The following is a 12,142-nucleotide window of genomic DNA, read 5'->3' on the forward strand; positions in this document are numbered from 1 at the left end:
GGATAGCAGGGGGTAAAATGAGCTAATACACTCAAAGGGTCTATCACTGTGCAGACGGAGAGTAAGAGGTCAAGAAGCAGCGCCTAATGTTATTTATTTCCTGAGAGGCGAGTGGATGAGTGGAAAACGCTCACAGGCAGATGTCTGGAAAACTGCGCCGCGCCTATCCGCGGGGCGCACCTGCGGCTGGGGGGCACCCCCGCCCCTCACCGGGGGAACGTGCAGCGGGATGTGCGGGCTGGGGTCGCTGCGCAGGCTGAGCCGCCGGGAGGAGTCGGGGCCCAAACCTTAGCTGAGCGGAGCACCCAGCCCCTTTGTCTCCCCCGCCCCCTCTTCCCCACTTCCTGCCCAGCTTTAAACTCGGGATTGGCGGCGCGGCGGCGACTTTGTAAACACGCCGCGCCTGCGGCGGTGGAAACTGGTTCTGTTTGGGCGCCTGGGGGAGGGGTGCACGCCCCTCGCCGTGGCTGGAGGTGGCGACCCCCTCCCCATGTCCCCAAAGACAGAAGCGAGAGGCGGCGGGAGAGAGTGTGTGCAGCCACAGTCGGTGCTCCGGGGGGCTCACCTGCCGAGGAGGTAGGCTCGAGGGCGGGAGAAGCCAAGACAGATGGGTGTCAGCGTCTGCCCTCTTCGCTGGGGCCTCCAAGCTGAGGCTGGACACCTGGGCGGGGGGTCTGAGGTGGAGGGGTTAAGGAGGTCATGGTGTCCTCGTCACCTCCCGGTTGTCTCTCAAAGCTCGGGTCAGTTTCTTTCTGAGTTGCACGTGGCTGAAGGGCGGAGAAGCCCCCCAAAGCCCTGAGCTTCCTCTGTGTCTGCACAGCCACCCTCCAAGCTGATCTGGAAGCCCAGTGACCTCACTGGGCTGTCTGTTGTCATTCTTCATACCTCAGAGATGGGGTGGGAGGCGGAAGGAGGGCAGAAGCCGTGTGGGCAGGGAGCCTTGGGGTCATCCTGCCAGCCAGGGCCGAGGGAGGAGGCCAGAGGACAGGACTGGAAAGAGGGACCTCTCAGTGGAGGTCCCTCTGGTGTCTGATGGGTACGCAATTGATGGCCTTACCCTCTTCTGTGTCTTTTAATGTGTCAACAAGAGGAATAACCGAAGAAATTGGTTGCTGTTACTGAGGGAGCCTTAATGTATTCATGTGCAAACATTGAGCACCTACTGTGTGTGGGATTGGTTGGGATGCTGAGCGTGCAGTGATGTTATTCATCCACAGTGATCTCGCCTGAGTCATAGAACAACAGAGACGAAGTGTCACGTTGGGGTGGCTGGGAAGGCTTCAGAGAGAAGAGGACATTTGAGTTGGTTCTGAATGATGAATAGTCACCAGGCAGAGAAGTGGGGGGAAGTCTTTGTGGGAACTTATTCTGCAGAGCTGGACTGAACCCTGACTGTGGTGTTGGGAGTTGGGAAACAATAGGGACCCAGAAACAGCTCTTGCTCTCTTTAACCCACTGTCTAGACCTGAAGAAGAGATAGGAATGAACTGGATGAATTCAGGGAAAGGCATGTTTCTGGGCTGGTCCCAAAGACCCCAGAAATTCCCAGCTAGGTGCAGCTGGGAGAGTCTACCCCAGGGTGATGTAACAGTCATACAATCCTGGGGCACCGCCCCCCATCCCTGGTTGCTAGGACTGTTTCTTCTAACAAATCCTTGCTCTCTGCCCCCCCCCCCACCTCAATTCTCTTTGGAACTAGACATGAGTGAAAAGAACTGGATCTACCATTGCTTTCCTGAAGATTCTTCTGCTCTTTCAATTCCCAGGCTCATTTGCGAGATGGCTGACATGGTGAATTCTTTCACCACCTGTTTGCTGTGGCTGCACTGTCTGCACAGGCTAAATATTGGGGATATAATGGTAAACAAGTCAGAGCTTCTACTCCCCTGGAACTTAGGAGCAAAAGCGTATCTGAGAATTCCAGCAAGATCCGTCCTTGAGACCATGATCTCCATGATCCCAAGTGTCTTTTCTTTCCCATTTCCTTCCTTCAAAGGTTCAGAATACTAGCTAAGGCTTATATAGCACTGTCAGGTACTCTTCTAAATGTTTTAGGTGTAATGTCTCATTTAATCCTCCTAACAGTTCTATGAGGTGAGCACTAGGCTTATCTCCATCTTATAGATGAGGAAACTCAGGCATGGAGGAGATAATTTTCCTAAAGAGGACAGGGTTGGGATTTAAACCCGGGTCACTTGACTTGGGAGACCCTGTTCTTAACCATTTGGCTAGCCTGCCTCCTTGACTGACCATATGGAATGTGCCCTTGAGCCAGGGGCTTAGGAATTTCCAAAAGGGAGGCTATGGTCCTGTGTCTCGGGAGATACAGAGGAGAGCAATCTGTTAGCTGAGTGTGGGCACTGGTGCTGTTTACAGGGAGCCCCAGCAGGCCTGGAGTTGTGGAGACTACACAGAGCTGGTATCCTTTCCTAATGGCCGTGTGTGTGTGTGTGTGTGTGTGTGTGTGTGTGTGTGTGTGTGTGTGTGTTTTCTCCTGAGTAAGCCTCAGTCACCAAGAGGAACAAACCAAGGTTTCATGCAAGAAAGATGCATGGAGGTGATGTGCCAGAATCTGGGGAGATGGGAAACCAAGATACCTCTTTTGCTGGGAATCTTTAAGAGCAGAGACCCTCATATTCTAGATTCCAAGGGGAACAATCCAGCTTTGTAGCTGAGTAAGGAAGATGGTCAGGGAGTAGAAGCAATCTTAAGATGCACACCTTACTTCCTCACAGCTGTTGCATCCCAAAGCTGCATCCCAAAGCTGCATCCACGCATCTGACCCCATCCCTCCAGGCAGACTGGGACTTGCCCATGATGCCAGCCGGGCCACAGGGCAGAGGTTCCATGGATTCCAGCCATTTTTCCACTACTTTTCTGAAACTCTAGATTTCTCACATTAGCCCTCTAAACAGATCTGGGGAGGCCCAGAGGCTGTCCTTCTCTGCCTGCAGTCAAACTACCTCTAGCCTCTGCCTTTGAGGGAGGGGTGTGGGTTGGGGGGATGGTTGTTGATGCTGGGAGTTGAGGGTAGAGGGCGGCCACACCGATATCACTGGTAAGCAGGATGTGAAGGTCAGAACTATGTGGACCTCTAGGCCACTCCTCTACACAGACACCCTCCTTCCTTTTCATCATAGGGTGGGGTGCTATGGAAGCCTCAGCAAGCCCCAGCCCCCTGCCCCAGGCGCTGTTCTCTAGGTTGAGAACAGGTTGTACTCTTGAGAAACCACAAGAGGAAGTTTAGGGAGGGCTGGGGGTGGGGAAAGTTCTGGGGCCCCTGCCAAGTTTCCCTTTCTCTGCTGAGCTGGAGGTGTGTTTATTTTGGTGTGTTTCTCTTGCCTTCAAAGACATTTAAATTTTAAACCCTCTGAGTGTCAAAGAACTGTCAAGGCCCGCCCGTGTTTATGCGTGTGTGTGTGTGTGTGTGTGTGTGTGTGTGTGTGTGTTTATGTGTGGGTCGGTGAGGGTGTGGAGGTGGTCAGACACCCCTGGAAATGGGATTGCAACAAGGTACTCATTTGTTGGATTTCACCTGGGATTTGTGCTAGATGGGAAAGGCTAACTCCACAAAGTCTTCTTTTCTCCTCTCTGCCCTTTCACCTTACTCTTCCCCAAAGCGCTCCCTACAGCCCCAAACACGAGAAAAATGTGGTTATAATGGCCACGTAGGAGCTGAATGATGTTGCCAGGAGCTGTCCTAAGTGTTCTACCTGCCTTATCTCATTTGATATTCACTGTAACTCCAGGTAGTAAATGCCTCTATTCCCAATTTATAGATGAGGAAACTGAAGCTCAGAAAGGCTTAGAAGCTTGCCTGAGGTCACACAGCTAGTAAGTGGCAGAGCCCAGATTTGAACACTGGTCTATCTGACTTCAGAGGCTGTGCTCTTGACATCTATTTAATTCTCAAATTAGAGCATCAACTTCCCCAACATATCAGACCCTGCACAATAGGAGGTTGAGATCCAAAGATGTTTTAAAATGGTGCTACTAGTGTGTGTGGGGAGTGGTTTGGGTATAGAATTGGAAGAGAGATTCTCTGGAAGTTAATATATTAAAAAAAGATACCCAAGGGAAAGGAAGATGTAGTGGGTGAAAGGTTAAGGCCAAACTGGAATTTTGAAGCAAATGGGGAGAAGATTTGGGAGGGATACTGTAGCTGTGTTCAAACATTTGAAAGGTTGCCTTTGGTAGCCCCCAGTTAGGGGACTGGTGGAGACAGATTTCCAAAAAACATAAGCACTTTCTAACAAATAATTGCCTAATCCCCTTCTGCAGAAGTGAATTCCTCATCTAGGGGAGTCTAGAGCACATGCCTGGGAGGGGCTTCTGTGAACAAGTAAGGCCTCAGAGCCCCTTCCACCTCTAAGCCTCCCATGTGATTATTGACCGGCTTCCCTCCCCATCTGTCCACCAGGTGGAGCTGTTGCCCAGTGTGTGGCTCCAGGGCTGCTGGATGGGGTGAAGAGCGCCACCTGGTCCTTCAGCCACCAGCTGGTTTCCTGGGGCCTATCCCCCACCCCTTCCTCAGCAATCTACACGCCAGGGGCCAGAGAGCCACTTTTGACCCAGCACAGCCCCTGTAAAATGCGCTCTCAGGTTTCCTCTGGGCTCAGGCCAGAACAAGCAGGCCTCCGCCCCTGGGGCAGTCTCCCTTCCCCAGGTCAAGGGTTCCCCTCCCTCCCTTCCTTCGCTTCCCCCTCCTTGACCTTCCTTTGCTCTGAAATAGAAGGATCCGTGTCAGGAGCAGAGGGTAAGACCCGCAGCCCTCATGGGCATGGCCTTTCCTAGCATTCGAGGGCATGACACCCATGTCATGTCATCTCTTTTAAGATACTTGAAAGCCGCACCTCTCGGAAACTATTTGCCCTCAGCGGCCTGACCAGTTCTCCCACCCTGCTTAAACAACCCCAGGACAGCCACTCCTAAGGAGAGACAGCAGGGGCCTAGACGTTGTCCCTAGGAAGGAGGGGCAGCAGAGGGCTTGCCTGGTGCCTCGTTTGTTGACTCAGATCTGCTTGCTGTTCTCTGCCCCCCTCCAACCCTCGCCGCCCCTTAGAAAGGCCCAGGGCCATTGGGGCCCCAGGGGCACAGCAGGCAGGGCCCTGCGTGTGCCAGGACAGAGAGTGCAGTTCCAAGCCCTGTGGCCAGAGGGCGCCATAGAGGCCAGGCCCAGAGAGCAAGGCCATAACCAGCATGTTTCAAGCACTTAGGAACTCACTACCCACCACCCGCCAAAAACAACCCTGTCAGGCAAGAGGCCCGTTTTATAGAAGAGCAAACCAAGGCACCGAGGGTTAAGCAGGTGGCTTCCATGTACACAGAAGGACAGTGGCCGAACTGGAAGTCTGACGTGGCCATTTGGCTGTAAAGTTTGTACACATGACCACTAATCCGTGCTTTCTCTCATGGAGTGGCTCAGAGGGCCTATGCTCTGTGCAGAAACCACCCAGGTTTGAGTCCTAGCTTGGCTTCTTCCTGGCTGTGTGAAACTCGGTTTCCTTACTTGTCAAGTGGGTGCAGCTGTAGTCCCTACCTCACTGGCTCGTTGTGAGGATTAATCGTACTGATATTCGTCGAGTGCTTCCAATATGCCAGCTGTGATCTTTTTTCACTGTAGAATTTTTTTTTTCTTTTTTTCTTTTTTGGCTGCACCGTGTGGCTTGTGGGATCTTAGTTCCCTGACCAGGGATTGAACCCGCACCCTCGGCAATGAAAGCGTGGAGTCCCAACCATTGGACTCTGCCAGGGGATTCCCTTGCCAGGTGTGAAATTTTTGTGTCCTCACAGCAGCTCTGTGAGAGAGGTACTATCATTAGGTCTCTACAGACAAGGAAGCTGAGGCACAGAGTGGATACACAGGGTAAGGAGCCGAGGCTTCAGGGCCCACGCTCTGCACCAGGCTTAGGAGTTAATACACTCAAAGCCCTGCCAAGTGCCAAACAGGTCATAGACCCTTATATGTGATACCTCTGTCGCCATCATATCACCATCACGATCATCTCGCAGACTGAGCTCCCGGGGCTGGGCATGGAGGGCTATCCAAAAACAAGGGGGCAGCCCTGGTTTCTTTCCTCACCATCCCACCAATGACTTCATCTCATCCTCTTTTCTAGAATAAAAATCAACCCACCAGTTCTGGCCTGTGGTCAGACAACTGGACAGAATAGTTGAAATTGGGACAGAAACTCCCAGTTCTGGCCCCAGTGCCGTCTGCTGCAGCTCGTCCTGCCTTCTGTTCTCTGTTCTCTTCCCTCCAGGCTGCGTCTCCTGGCCCCTCCTCTGGGGGCCCCTCCTCTGGGAAAGGAAGCCGGAGCAGGGCCTCTGACAGATGCAGACCTTGGGCTCCAACTTGGGCTCCAGCTGGAGGTGTTAGAGGCTGTGGGAGGAGGAGAGGACTGGCCAGGGGACGGGAGGATGGGGCACAGAAGGCCCCGAGGCTGCCTTCCCCTGTCTGTCCTTCACAGACTCTCCTTCCTGAGCTCTGGTTTATTAAGCTCACTCTGCTGGGTGCTGAGGCATCAGCTTGGAATAAGACGCCGGGGAGGATTTACTCTTCTCTGGCAAGTGGATATCCCAAGCTGTCTTTGGATTATGGAGGGGAAGAGTGCTGTTTCCTCCCAACACCAGGCCTCTGAGAGTCAGGGCTGCTTTTTCCTTTCCTTCCAGCCCTATTCCCTTTTCTCTAAGCAGTATCTACTACAGAACCACAAACTTGGAGACTGTTCAGAGGTGGAATCTATTTTCATCCCAGTGAGTAAGGATCTTGGGGTTACAAACTCTCAGATGTGCTGGATGGCTGAGCATAGGCCAGGATGTAGAACATTTGAGTCGTTTTCCCAGGCCCTCTCTCTTTTTCTTTCCAGTCAGCTGGTACCTGCTGGTCTTAGGGGCAGCCACCACCTTTTCTTAGAATTCTACCTTTAGGACCAGGCTGAGTTTTTCCTCTTGGGTCTCTTGGTCTCCAAGTCTTTTTCTGCCCGGGGCCCAGCCTCTTGGGTTCTAACTCAAAACTCTTCCCAACCATTGGACATGAGCTTGGTGCTTCCTGGGTGGTCCTCAAAAGTCTTGCATCTCCCCTGCTTCTCCTCTATCGCAGCTTCTAGGAGTCATTTTTGGTATTCCTTGTAGGAATCTATTGTGTGGATTTTCTCCGAACCCTCATTTCTTCACAGGCAGGTGGCAGTGAAGATGTTGGGGGTAATAAGCGCATATGTTTGCACAGTACTTCCATGTGCCGGTGACTGTGGAAAGTGCCTACGTATAATATATACCATGTGTAAATAAGTTTATAATAAATATGCATATTTATTAACTCATTTCTCATTTACTCCTCACAAGAATCCTCCGAGGTTTCCTCACTTTGCAGATGGAGAAACTGAGGCAAAGAGGTTAAGTAACTTGCCCAGGGTCATACAGCCAGTGTTGAGAGCCCAGTGCTGAAAGAACCCTGACTGGAGTCAGACTTTTCATGCGCACTCTGTGTGTGTGTATGTGTGCGCGCGTGCACTTAGGAGTGCCCACCCACCAGGGGGAGTGTGAGGGGACCCCAAGTTCCCTGTTGAGATGTCCTGAACACAGCATCAGGACCGGGGAGAGCAGGCTGGTAGGCCCCCGAACTGCCTGTGTGTGACAGTGTGTTTGTGTATGATCTGCACATCTGTGTGGAGGTGTGATGGTGTGGATACGCATCCCCCAGGCAAGCCCGGGGCCTCCTCTATCCCTCAGTGCTCCTGGCTGGAGCTGCAGGCTTGTCTCCTAAGCCAATCAAGACGGCAGGGAAGGAGCAAGGAGGGCCCTGCCCTGCCCCAGCAGGCAGGTCAGGTGTTGCACACTACCCAGGAAGCAGGAGTGGGTGGTGGCGATGTGAGCTTTGCTAGGTGGGGCTGGGGCCCTGACCTTTCTGGGGCACCCTGGATGAATCAGCCCGACCACAGCTGCCTTAACTGCAACATGGTGCAAACAAGCTTTTCCTCCAGCTCCCTCCCCTCCCCCCTCCATGCTCATTTTCCTTTCCTTTCTTTCCTTGGCAGGGGTGTGCCACCAGGACAGTGGCTGCGGGCACACCTCTGGAGTTGGTGGTTAAGCTGGGTCCTGGTGCTGGGCCTGCAACCTTTACCTTCTAGATACTCCATCCCAAAACAGGCAGCAGCTCCAGCCCGGGGTGGAGGCCACACACCCTGCCCAGAGGACAGGACTGTGTAGGACTCGTGAGTTCACCCACCTGGCATATCCCTCCAACAACATCTATAAGCCCCAGAGGTCTTGTCCATTCCTCATTTACAGTAGAGCCACATTTTATGCTGTGTTGAGTTCACAGTCAGTGTAAAAACAAAATACATGTCAACATTACTATTTAAGTCTCCTTAAACTGCTCCTAAAACACAGTATGCATGGCTTGGGCATTCTCTCCCATCTCTAAGGATCTCCAGCACAGCCAGTTTTCATTGGGACAGGTGGCAGAGTCTTTGGTGGAAGATTATGCTGAGCTTGGGGAAGGGCCCACATTGTATGAACAATACGTGAGTTTCTGAGGCTGGTTGGTATCTCCTCCAGTAGATAATACTGGATTTGTGGTAGTTAAATGTGCACATTTAGGAATTCAGTATGCATTCGCTTATGGGCTCTTATGGGCTCCCTGGGTTGCGAGAAAGGTTTGAGTGACAGTACTGTGGGAATCTGGAGGAAGGAGCGGTTGCTTGTGGATGGAACCAGGAATTTCTCCTCAGAGATGCCATTTTTACTTATTTAATGGCCGAGTTGTGTCTTCGTTGCTGCACGTGGGCTTTCTCTAGTTGTGGCGAGCAGGGGCTACTCTTCGTTGCGGTGCGGTGGCTTCTCTTGTTATGGAGCACCGGCTCTAGGGTACGTGGGCTTCAGGAGTTGCGGTGCGTGGGCTCAGTAGTTGTGGCTTGCGGACTCTAGAGCGCAGGCTCAGTAGTTGTGGCACACAGGCTCAGTTGCTCCGCGGCATGTGGGATCTTCCCAGACCAGGGATCGAACCTATGTCCCCTGCATTGTTAGGCGGATTCTTTTTTTTTTTTTGCAGTACGCGGGCCTCTCACCGTTGTGGCCTCTCCCGTTGCGGAGCACAGGCTCCGGACGCGCAGGCTTAGCGGCCATGGCTCACAGGCCCAGCCGCTCCGCGGCATGTGGGATCTTCCCGGACCGGGGCACCCCCAGGGAAGCCCCTGGCAAGCGGATTCTTAACCACTGCGCCACCAGGAAAGTCCTGGAGGTGACATTTGAGAAAATGAAAAAGGAGTGGATTTGATGGGAGAATATTCAGGAGCAATTTTAAATGGTGGTTGCTTTTGCATCTTTTTACTTTTCTGAATATCTGAGGGTTTGGTTTTTTACTGAAAGCCATCGTATAGGTGTAATCATTCTTCTATTCTTAATTCTATGGCAATTATTTGGCTTATTTATTCTGGTTTTTTTTTTTTTTGGCTGTGCTGCATGGCTTGTGGGATCTTAGCTCCCCAACCAGGGATTGAACCCGTGCCCCCTGCAGTGGAAGCGTGGAGTCTTAACCACTGGAACGCCAGGGATTTCCCTAGGTTTATTTCTTCTTTATATTATTATTATTCTAAAATAACTAGCGGCTGTTTCTATAATCACTATTATTTCTATAAGAATAATTATTCTTGGGCTTCCCTAGTGGCGCAGTGGTTGAGGGTCCGCCTGCCGATGCAGGGGACACGGGTTCGTGCCCCGGTCCGGGAAGATCCCACATGCCGCGGAGCGGCTGGGCCCGTGAGCCATGGCCGCTGAGCCTGCGCGTCCGGAGCCTGTGCTCCGCAACGGGAGAGGCCACAACAGTGAGAGGCCCGCGTACCGCAAAAAAAAAGAATAATTATTCTTCATATGACCACTTTTTGTTTCTTTAATGGTTTAAAATCGCCAGCAACACACTGGGGCAGGGAAGTAAAACATGAGAAAGGGGAGAGGGCAGGGGCATTTCAGAGACCCTGTGTCTGCTTTAACTGACATGTTAGATCACAGGCAGTAGTTCTCAAACTTTCTAGTCTCAGGAACACTTTACATCCTTAAAAATTATTGAGGATCCCAAAGAGCTTTTACTTTTCAAAGTTGTAGCTATTGACATTTGATTTCTAATAAAAATATGTTAAATGAGAAATTTTAAACATATTTATTAATTCCTTTAAAGTAACAATAAAATAATCATTGCATGTTAACACAGCAGCATATATTTTATAAGATAATAACTATATTTTCCAAAAAAGAAAAGAAAATTGAAGTGTGGCCTTGTTTTACATTTTTCACAAATCTCTTTAATGCTTGGCCTAATAGAAGACAGCTGGATTCTCCTATCTGCTTCTACTTCAGTCTGTTGCAATATGTTGTTTTGGTCAATTTATATGAAGAAAATCGGGCCTCACACAGATAGGTGATTGGGAAGAGAGGACCTTGTGGACCTGTTCCAGGGGCATAGTGGGACATGGAGCTGGAAAGAAATTTCGGGGCGATGGTGGAGGAGCCAAATCAACAGTGTTGGGTTGGGGAGTTTGGATTTATTTAGGAGGTAGTGGGAGCCATTGAAGACTTTTGAGCAAAGAAGCGACACGATCAGAACTGATTTCTAGGGCAGTAGGCAAGAGTCTACATAAAATAAAAAAGATTGAAACTAGGGTGACGCAGTAGAAATGGAAACAAGGGGGCGATTTGGCAAAATATTTTGAAAGTAGAAGCAACAGAACTTAGTAATTATTTGGTAGGAAGGTATGAAGAGTCATCCGCCCTGTGAAATGGCCCTGCCCTTCCCCTGTTAGCTACCATGTGTACTTCTAAGATGAAGTATGTTGCCGTGTATTGCAGTTTACTGCTAGCTCGCCTTCTCTCCTACTGGGCTACAGTAGGTGGTGAGTAAATGAATGGAGGCGAATTCAAGGACTACCCCAGGATATTTCAGCCTGCGGGGCTGGCAGAATATTGGTGCTATTAAGAGAAATTTAAAGACCAAGAGGAAAAGATGTCCATTATCATTAAGTATCATCAAGTAAAGGGTGGGAGGAGATGTCAGGCTATTAATAGAGAGAAAATAGTGGGTGGACCTTGAAATATACTGTTCTCTTGGCAAAGAAGTCCATTTTCCTAGGTACTAAAGATTTGGGGAGAAATATAAAAAACATCTAGGACAGATTGGTCTTGATTGTTCTTTATTTGCAAGTAACTCAAGTTCAATTAGGGCAGTGTTTTTCAAAATTAGAAATGTCTTCATTTTAACCTATTTCATACGATTGCACACAAACACACATGCGTAAAACAAGTTTCATTCACTAAGCAATACTTCCCCTCACTCCAGAGGATGTACTTTTTGATATTTTCTTTTTTATTCTGTTGTTTCATTTTTTTTAAATGCTGGTCAAGATTAGCTTTATGACTTCATGACCCAGTAAAGCATCCTGACTTGCAATTTGAAAAACGCTAAGTTGGCCAAGTATCAGTATTTTCAAGGTTCTGTTAGCAACACAAACAGATTGTCCAATGTAAGGCAAAGGGAATTTATTGGAAGAAGGTTGGGAACCCATAGACTCACCAGAAAGGCTGGAAAACTGGAAATGAGCAGAAAATGACAAAGTGCCTGAGGGCTGGGCAGAAGGACGGACAGCATGGTGGGAATGGACGGGCCGGCCGCTCCAGTTTCTGAGCTGCAGGTCAGGCGGGCTGGCTCCTGGATTTGCACTAGGGGAGAGGTAACCTCCTGAAAGGAAGTGACAGTGCTGTTGGAAAGGGGACCGTGTATTTAGCAGCCAAAAAAGAATAGTCTACAAAAGGGAGCACGACTTAGGCACATAAAAAGATACCTAACAGTGAGTGGTGGCCCTACACGATGGTAGACCTAAATGGCTGTGTTCTTGCCTGTTGGTGACCTTGCCATGTGGTAAATTCTCCCTTCAGAAAGCAGTTTGGCTAAAGGTATCAAATCAAATGCTTCCAGAATATTCTGACCCTCTGCTTTAGAAATCCTACTTTCCAGGCTCTATCCTAATTTAAGTAATTCTAAATGTAGGAAAAAATTTTGTCCATGATGATTTTCATCAGGGTGTTATTATGTACAGTGACAAAAAATTGGAACAACTTAAATGCCTCCCAATAGAGCATGGTTAAGCAAGGT

The 12,142-nt window shown here is 50.1% G+C and overlaps 1 protein-coding gene across 2 annotated transcripts in view; it reads left to right on the top strand.

Moving 5' to 3' along the window:
* Positions 1–141: 141 nt before the first annotated feature.
* CCND3 (cyclin D3) overlaps positions 142–12,142 on the top strand; it is an 81,681-nt gene continuing 69,680 nt past the window's right edge. Inside the window, exon 1 of one of the 2 annotated variants that reach the window (XM_079934164.1) lies at positions 142–576. The gene's annotated coding sequence lies outside the window, so the exon portion shown is untranslated. The remainder of the gene's footprint in view (positions 577–12,142) is intronic. The other variant, XM_079934165.1, reaches the window with a different exon arrangement.

Source organism: Stenella coeruleoalba (genome assembly GCF_951394435.1).
Source record: "Stenella coeruleoalba genome assembly, chromosome: 10".
NCBI classification, from domain to species: Eukaryota; Metazoa; Chordata; class Mammalia; order Artiodactyla; family Delphinidae; genus Stenella; species Stenella coeruleoalba.